General features: G+C 42.2%; 1 pseudogene; it reads left to right on the top strand.

Moving 5' to 3' along the window:
• Positions 1 to 2,284: 2,284 nt before the first annotated feature.
• LOC142747567 (U2 spliceosomal RNA) lies at positions 2,285 to 2,350 on the top strand (annotated as a pseudogene).
• Positions 2,351 to 9,907: the final 7,557 nt, after the last annotated feature.

Genomic DNA, 9,907 nt, shown 5'->3' with positions numbered 1-9,907 from the left:
TCATACTTACCGGCCGTTGTCTTGGTGACGCGTCCCTCTTTCGGCATCCAGCCCGACCTCCCTGGATGACGCGCCAGTCCATGTGACCGCTGCAGCCTGTGCTTGGCCTGTGATTGGCTGCAGCCGTCACTTACACTGAATCGTCATCCTGGGAGGCCGGACTGGAGACAGACGCAGGGAGTTCTCGGTAAGTATGAACTTATATGTTTTTTTACAGATACATGTATATTGAGATCGGTAGTCACTGTCCCGGGTGCAGAAACAGTTACTGCCGATCGCTTAACTCTTTCAGCACCCTGGACAGTGACTATTTACAGACGTCTCCTAGCAACGCTCCCGTCATTACGGGAGCCCCATTGACTTCCTCAGTCTGGCTGTAGACCTAGAAATACATAGGTCCAGCCAGAATGAAGAAATGTCATGGTAGCAAAACCAATACGCTCCGCAGCACACATAAGATCTGCGGACTTCATTGCGGAATTTTGACTCTCCATTGAAGTCAATGGAGAAATTCCGCCATGAGTCCGCCACTGCTCCGCAACAGACAGAGCATGCTGCGGACACCAAATTCCGCTCCGCAGCCTATGCTCCGCAGCGGAATTTTACGCCTCGTCTAAACGAACACTGCTAAATTAAAGTGTAAGTCAATGGACAAACGGCACCGCTGCGGATTAACGCTGCGGAGTGTCCGCAGCGGAATTTAAGTGAAATTCCGCCACGTGTGAACCCGCCCTTAGAAGAATTACCCCATGATAAGCTAACAACAGGGTGACCAACTGCTTGGACCCTGAGGAATCATCTTTATGCATTGGAAATTGTAACAACGCAGGCTGACCACAGGACATCAGGAATGGGACCTGATGCTTGTAACAGAAATTACAGATTACACAATTCTCAATGAAAATAGTGAGCTGCCTCAATAATGCACAGACATTCAGGGTCCTTCATAGCGGGAGGTGCTCTTTGTAGCCATTGAAGCTATGGGGTACTAAGAGGGGGATCTACCTCTGACATTTATATTCCATAACAGGATATATAAAAAGGCATTGTCTAAGGCAAAAAAAAAACTTTAACTTTAATAAAATATATTTAAATATTTCTAAATATTGGATATTTTATTTTAATGCATAGTATACTTAAACTCACAAAATAGAATAAAACAAAAATATTCACCACAGATGTACACAAGGCTGTCCAGCAGTTCTCCATGGGCAATTTGCTTCAAGCTTAACTCCTGTATTCTATAACATATGGCATGCCTAAAACTTTTAGATCTATATCAATTACCTTTATTAGATTTATATATGTAGTGTTTGGATGAATACGTTTTCCTCTGGTTATTATTTACAGATGTACTTTTGTACTATACAAGTGTATCTCATTTAATAAAGAGATGAAAGTAAGTTTTCCTAAATATATAAATAAACCAGCATCCCAAATGATGTTTTATGGGGGATTTCATTTTAGTAAGTATATAACGTCTACAAAATAATGAACCGTATAGTGTATAGATCTAGCAATATTTTACTTGATTTTTAACGGATTAAATACACTGTGACAAGAAACTTTAAAGAGGCTCTGTCACCACATTATAAGTGCCCTATCTCCTACATAAGGAGATCGGCGCTATAATGTAGGTGACAGCAGTGATTTTTATTTAAAACAAACGATCTATTTTCACCACTTTATTAGCGATTTTAGATTTATGCTCATTTACAGCGTAAATCTACCACAGAAACAGTAACGAAGTGCACAGATTGTGAATAGACATCCCGTGGAATGTCTATTCACTGTCTAAACACTTCAGTATTGTTAATGTTTTAGTATAAGACAGCACATAGCGATCTAAAAGGATCCCTATGCGCTGCCTAAATGAATGGAGAGGAGTGCATGACGCTGATTGGTCAGCGTCATACACTCCTCTGTACAATGCCCACTTGGTCTAAAGTAAAAATACGCCCACTTGGGCATTAAGCAACTCATTAGCATAAATCTAAAATCGCTAATAAAATGGTGAAAACAGATCGTTTTATTAAATAAAAAGCACTGCTGTCACCTACATTATAGTGCCCATCTCCTTATATAGGAGATAGGGCACTTATAATGTGGTGACAGAGTCTCTTTAACTTGACTTTTTCAATGGTTTCTCTTTACCTTTTTTTGTGTAATATCATACTGCAGCAAGTTATCAGAGTCAAGATAAACTTGGTAACATCTGTATCTATCCTGCCTCTTCATATGATTTATCTTCTAGTTAAAAGTGGTAGAGTAAGTCTTCATTCACATCGCTTCTCGGCCTTTTGGCTAAGATCAAGTGTAGTATCTGCTCAAGTTGAGGTTAGTAATCATCCCTGCCGGTGGTACAGCGGCCATCGTAGGGGGTGACAGAACGCTGAGGTGAGGGCAGGGAACCACAACGGTCATCGCTCTGGTGTACGCATTTGGTTTAAAGGTACCATTTGTAGGTGACCAGGCGACCGCCGGATCAAGGTCAGGAGGTCGGGTAGTTTGGAAGCCCGAGTTGCTATGTGCCCCAGGGCTGGTGACCTTGGGGTGCCCTAACTCACTAGGGGTGGGATCCCACTGAGTGAAGGCACATTTGCACGCATTCTCTTTCACACTATATGAGCACACACCTTTATTCTCCCGGCCTTCTGGCTGGGAGATGAGGAATTTTTATACCTGGCGGAAGTCCAGGCTGTATCACAGCGCACATCCACTTATTTAATTTTGTTTTTTCACTGTGTGTTTGTCACGTTTGTCACAAGGATTTTGGGATGTGGTGCCCTTTTGGGACCCTCCTGAGGTCTAGGGGGAAAATGTGTGGCCATCTGGTTCAGTTTTCCCCTGCAACCCGGCCTCCCTTCTTCGGAGGGGAGGTGCAAACCTTAACGCTGGCTCCTAGGTGGACACTGGGGTGGCAGCCCAGGTAGAAGCCTAGGAGTGTGTTTGGGTCTCCCTAAGCTTTGGCGAGGGGGGATCATCGATCCTCGATCCTCTAGGCCTATGGCTCGGAGGGTCGAGGAATGGTTATGCGGGGCCTCTCTCTTTTAAGAGAAGGGCTGTGATAGACCGCATCCTTGTGCACACTTTGTGTGGCACCTCTGCACTTTTTATGCACTTGGGTGATAGAAAGCACGGCTCGGGCTTTCAAAAAAAAAAAAGACTGCATTCACATCTGCGTCGGGACTGTTCATGGGTTCCATTGGACATTTCCGTCAGGGGAACCCATGAACGGAATCCAAACTGAAACTGTAATGACGGGGTATGGCGAAGACAGGTGAGCCCTAATCTACCTGCCACTCAGTCACTGCCTACTTGCATGGCCCATCCTAGGCGACGGCGTACAACTGGGCGACGGTCCCTAAGCTCAATATGTGCACGACAGACAAACAGACAAGGGTACACAGAAGCTAAGGGAAATGGGGCAGTTGCCCACGGCAAGACCGTGAGCAACAAGAGTAGTGAACGAGCCGAGTCAAACCAGGAATGTACGATGTACCAAACGCAGAGCAGGAGCGTAGTCAGAAAAGCCAGGGTCAAAATGAAGCAAGGTCAATAATGATAGCAGGAGCAGCAGAGACAGGAAACAGGAAAGAATCACAGGCAGAGACAAGCAGGAAATGAAGGTATAAATAGACCGAGGGCGGGAGCTAGAACCGTCTGGCCAGGCTGTGATAGGTTCTCCCATTCCTGAGCCTCCCAGCCTGAGTGGTAGCAGATCGAGTCACTCTATCAGACTTAGGAGCAAGTGCAGACGGATTAACCACGTGCGCCGCTCCCACACAGTCCAAGTTGAACTGTGCACCGTCCGGCGCCATTTTCCTGTAGACCGGAAGTCGCCGCCGGACAGTAAGATTACTACTTCCGGTCGCGGCTTCCGGACTTGTGCACTTGGAGCGGCAGTAGCAGACGGAGCGGACGGACCGGAGGGAGCGGCGGCGACTGGAGCAGGTAAGTTATTTCTATGTATGTTCGTGTTTTACTGTGTGTTTACTAGTGTATGTTAACCTACTACACTGTGTGTTAGCTCAAAAAATGGCGACACACAGTGTAGGAGGTTGACCGTTCAATCCCCTCGTTTCTCCCGGCACTAGCCAGGATAAAGGAGGGGGGGATTCTGAGAGCGAGTGAGTTTTCCCAAATTTTGCAGCATAAAGCAATGTGGTTGCTTTACCACATGCAATGCTGCAATTTTGGGAATTGCTCCATCTAGTGACCAGCACTGGGAAGTGTTATAAATTAGAATCTAATTTATAATATTTCCTGACTAGTGAAAAAAAGTAAAAAATTAGAACAATGTTTAATAATTTTTACACTAACTGTTCAATTTAAAAAAAACAAAAAAAAAAAAACGTCGCAACACATTCCCTTTAAAGAAGACCTCCAGTGATAACACAACTTTCCATACCTGACTGTAAACCACAATCTACACTTCTTTTATGTATACTGTACATACTTTATTCACTGCTGCCTTTTCTGTGCTGAGAAAAAGACACCATCATGATTTTAGATTTCCACAGCTTTCTCTACCTCTCTGCTTTGCTATCAATCCCATTATGCACCAGCACAGCATCACATGACCAGCTAAATACCATACAATTTCTGCATGCTGGGGGACCCTGTGACTATAAATCTATCTGTATCGTCTAAATAAGCTGAGAGACCATTAGTATACAGACAGGGTGGCTGCACTATATTCTTCTACATTATACCTCAGAAGAGAAGACTGACACAAGGAATACCATAATGGAGCACATGGAAATCTTTCGTTTTTGCTGGTGTGTCCCTTTAAATAATTTGTAATAAAGTTGCCTGCAATCTGTAAAGCAAGGCCAAGGTAGAAGAAAATGAATTTCAATGAATGATTTCAATGGGAGGCAGAAGGCGAAACCGCGTCAAGAAAGAGCATGTCGCTTCTTTTTCCCGTAAGCAGCTTAGCCCCTTACCGCACCAGGACGCACTGGTACGTCCTGTATTGCAGTGCTTTAAGGCACCGGGACGTACCGGTGCGTCCTGGCTAAAAACTGTCACCCTGTCAAAGGACAAGGTGACAGAACTGTGCCGTCAAGTGTTTATGACAGTTAATCGGCACAGTAAGACGGCGATCGATGCATCGAAGTGTCTTGTAGCCTGTCGACAACCACGATGGTTGCCACTGGAGCAGGTGTCAGCTGTTTGTCACAGCTGACATCGTGCTCTAACGGCCAGGACCGGAGCTAGGCTCCGATCTGGCCGATTAACCCCTTAGATGCAGCTGCGGTGTATCCAAGCAGCAGTTTATGACCACATATGGGGTATTGCCGTACTCGGGAGAAATTGCTTTACAATTTTTGGGGCGCTTTTTCTCCTTTATTCCTTGTGAAAATGAAAAAAATTCAACATTTTAGTGGAATGAATGTAGATTTTCATTTTCACTGCATAATTCCAATAATTCAGCAAAAAAACAGTGGCGTCAAAATGCTCACTATACCGCTAGATAAATTCCACGAGGGGTATAGTTTCCCAAATGGGGTCACTTTTGCCGGGTTTGCACTATTTTGGCCCCTCAGTGGCTTTGCAAATTTGACATAGGGCCGCAAACCATTCCAGCAAAACTTGATCTCCAAAAGTCAAATGGCGCTCCGTCCTTTCTGACTTCCGCTATGTGTCCAAACAGCAGTTTATTACCACATATGGGGTATTGCTGTGCTCAGAAGAGTTTGCTTTACAAATATTGGAGTGTTTTTTCTCCTTTATCTATTGTAAAAATTAAAAAATCTGCGCTAAAACAATATTTTATTAGAAAAAATGTAGATTTTCAATTTCACGGCATAATTCCCATAAATTCAGAAAAAAACGTGTAGGGCCAAAATGCTAACTATACCCCTAGAAAAATTCCTGGAGGGGTGTAGTTTCCAAAATGGGGTCACTTTTGGGGAGTTTCACTGTTATGGTCCCTACAGGGCTTTGCAAACACGACATGGTACCGAAAACCATTCCAGCAAAATCTGCGCTCCCACATCCAAATGGCCCTCCTTCCCTTCTGAGCGCTGCCGTGGGTCCAAACAGCTGTTTATTACCACATATGTGGTATTGTCGTAATTGGGAGACATTGCTTTACAAATGTTGGGGAGCTTTTTCTCCTTTATTTCTAGATTTTCATTTTCACAGACCAGTTCCAATAAATTTAGCAAAAAACCTGTGGGCTAAAAATGCTAACTGTACCTCTTGAAAAATTCCTTGAGGGGTGTAGTTTCCAAAATGGGGGTCACTTTTGGGGGGTTTCCACTGTTTTGGCACCACAAGACCTCTTCAAACCTGACATGGTGCTTAAAATATATTCTAATAAAATAGAGGCCCCAAAATCCACTATGTGCTCCTTTGCTTCTGAGGCCGGTGTTTCAGTCCATTACCACACTAGGACCACATGTGGGATATTTATAAAAACGGCAGAATTTGGGCAATAAGTATTGAGTTGCGTTTCTCTCGTAAAACCTTCTGTGTTACAGAAACAACTGTATTACAAATGCATTTCGTAAAAAAATATTGAAATTTGTAAATTTCACCTCTACTTTGCTTTATTTCCTGTGAAATGCCTAAAGGTTTAAATATAATTTCTGAATGCTGTTTTGAATACTTTGAGGTGTGCAGTTTTTAAAATGGGGTGATTTATGGGGACTTTCTAATATATAAGCCCCTCAAAGCCACTTCAGAACTGAACAGGTACTTGAAAAAATAGCCTTTTGAAATTTTCTTGAAAATGCGAGAAATTGCTGCTAATGTTCTAAGCCTTGTAACGTCCTAGAAAAATAAAAGAACGTTCAAATAACAATGCAAACATGAAGTAGACATATGCGAAATGTTAACTAGTAAATATTTTGTGTGGTATTACAATCTGTTTTACAAGCAGATACATTACAATTTAGAAAAATACAGATTTTTGCAAATTTTCTCTACATTTTGGTGTTTTTTACAAATAAATATTGAATTTAACGACCAATTTTTTTCAGTATCATAAAGTAAAACATGTCACGAGAAAACAATCTCATAATCGCTTGGATAGGCAAAAGCATTCTGGAGTTATTACCACATAAAGTAACACATGTCAGATTTGCAAAAATCGGCTGTGTCCACAAGGCCAAAACAGGCTTAGACACTAAGGGGTTAAAGCCCGTCCAGGAAAAAACACTTCTGCCTCCCATTGAAATTAATGGAAGTCGATTTCGGACGTTTTTTGGTGCTGATTCCAATGCGGTTTCCACGTCAAAATCAGTGCAAAAAAAACTCAGTGTGAACTGACCCTTAGGCTTATTAAAAGAAGGAATTCGCATCAGGTCACCATTACACTGCACAAACCCTGTAATATAAAAGGACAGTTAGAATATGATATATGGCTTTAAACTCTTAGTCTAAAACATTGATCAAGATTAAGGGGAAATTCCAGTGCCCACTAATGTTAATGCCAATAGTACCGATAAATGGGAAAGGAATGTTAAAAAACGTTTAAAAAATGTATTTTACTTTGTTTTGTAATTCATTGCGGTTGAGGATTGACCTCAGATTTCATGTGTTCCTTCACCAGGAATGTTAAAGGTTTCCCAATACTTATTGTCTATACATGCTGAGGAAAGAAAAGTGACGGGAAGTAACAGCTGTACTCATCATCTCAAGTCTCTTCTACTGTCAGTTTACATATTGAATATATTTACTACTCCTATTACTATTTTACTACTTCTTACTATTAGATTAATGTACCCTGTAGGCAAGATAATGTTCCTACAGTATTTGACCAGAGATGATTTGCAACATGATGTTAATTTACATACAAAGTAATTGTGCTCATAGATACACACATTTAGATAGTAGTCTGTTATACATAAAAACAAATCTAATTTTATCTAATTTTAAATAGAAATATTTGCCATGAAAGATTGATTTCAATATGTTGCCCCATTTATCTTTACCACAAAAGAAAAACATTGTTTTTTCTGATCTTACCCACTAGATGGCAGCACATTAATATAACTCAAACAGTGTATTTCCTTCAATCTGTCACTTGCTAATTACCTTACAGGGTCAACAAGATGCTGGGGAGCTAGTGATAGCACATGTAAAGGCCTTTTTAGCGGCCGGTGCAGCGAGCACCGATCAACGAGACATTGTTGATTAGCGCGTTTGCTCCTGTCACACGGAGCTATGGATGGGGACGAGCGGTCGTTACTCCGATCGCTTGTCCCCATACATTATCATCATGTCAGCAGCGCGTCTCCTTGTTTACACAGGGAAATGTGCTGCCGACAATGATAATATTTTGCTTTTTTAAAATGATACGATCAGCAAATGATCGAGCGTTTGCTTGTTCATCTGATGATCGCTGCCCTATTCTATGAATGCTCATCTGCCCGATAATCGCCCAGTGTAAAACCCCCTTAACGCTAGGGCTACATGAAGACATTTGTAGCTTCACAATCCGATATTAACTGTAAAACAACAGTGCATTCCTAGTATGGACTCCAACAGCTATTAAACAATTAATAAGTGTCGCTCTACAAAATTTATCCCCTCCTTATGTGAAATTATATGGCTGGGACTACACACAGACTTTTTGTAGTGTGGCAGCTTCTATTTCAACTGTTGTGCAACTTTAATGGCAACTGCTACTTGATGTGTGCATTCAGTTCAACATATTCCTATGGACTGCAACAGTTGAAATTGGAGCTGTCCTTTCCATTAATGTAGCCACAGCCAAATTTTTTCTAGATCAATATGTCACCCTGTGACATTAAAAATCTAAATTACAATTTAACGTTTATAATTGGTACTAAGGCTAAATTCACAGTGTTTGGCTACGATGTTTGACGTATACATCAGTAAATGTTTCCAATATACTTCTATTAGCCGTGTGGTATATTTCTGCATAATGGGAGTAATTGGCAGAAGGATGAAGCTGTATAAGGCTATGTTCACACGCTTAACAAAAAACGTCTGAAAATACGGAGCTGTTTTCAAGGGAAAAGAGCCTCTGATTTTCAGCCGATTTTTAAGCAACTTGCATTTTTATGGCCGTTTTTGGAGCTGTTTTTCTATTGAGTCAATGAAAAACGGCTCCAAAAACGGCTCAAGAAGTAACATGCACTTTTTTTACGCGCCGTTTTTACAAATTTTCCAATTGAAATCTATGGACAGATGTTTCAAGGTTTTCAGGCTCTGTATTTTCAGCCATTTTGGCTGAAAATAAGCCGTGTGAACATACCCTGAGCATACATGCCTAGCCTAAGGCCTCATGCACACGACCGTAGCCATGTGCATGGCCGTGATTTTCGGGTCGGCCGGCTGCGGACTGTCAGCCGCGAGCCGCCCGCAAATCGCGGGACATGCACATGGCCGCGGCCATTATTTTCAATGAGCCTGGACCGCAGAAGACGGCCGTAATAAGACAGGTCCGTTCTTTGTGCGGTGCGGGCTCCCGGGCCATGCACGGACTGTAAAAATTACGATCGTGTGCATGGCCCCATAGAAATTAATGGGGCCGCAATTCTCCCGTGGATTTTCGGGGGAATTGCGGCCGCAAAAGCACGTTCGTGTGCATGGGGCCTAACAGTTTCTAAGCTTGTATGTAATCCCCTTGTATGTTCTCCCCTATGTTCTTGCATGGATATCCTCCGGATACTCTGTTTTCCTCCCACACTCCTAAAACATATTGATGGGTTAATTGGCATCCTATGAAATTGGTGCTAGTGTGTGAATAAAATAGGAAATTAGATGTGAGTCCCATTGGGTAAATCGACTGATGTGAAAGGTGTCATTCTTAGTACAGCACTGCGGAATATGATAAAGGTTGTGTTTCCATCACATGACCAGTACAGATTATATCCCCCTGAGAGTAAACAATAATAGCAAGCAGAGATCTTGAAAACATTTATTT

This window comes from Rhinoderma darwinii, chromosome 2, assembly GCF_050947455.1.
Source record: "Rhinoderma darwinii isolate aRhiDar2 chromosome 2, aRhiDar2.hap1, whole genome shotgun sequence".
Taxonomy (NCBI): domain Eukaryota; kingdom Metazoa; phylum Chordata; class Amphibia; order Anura; family Rhinodermatidae; genus Rhinoderma; species Rhinoderma darwinii.
This window is presented reverse-complemented; position numbering and strand designations above follow the sequence as displayed.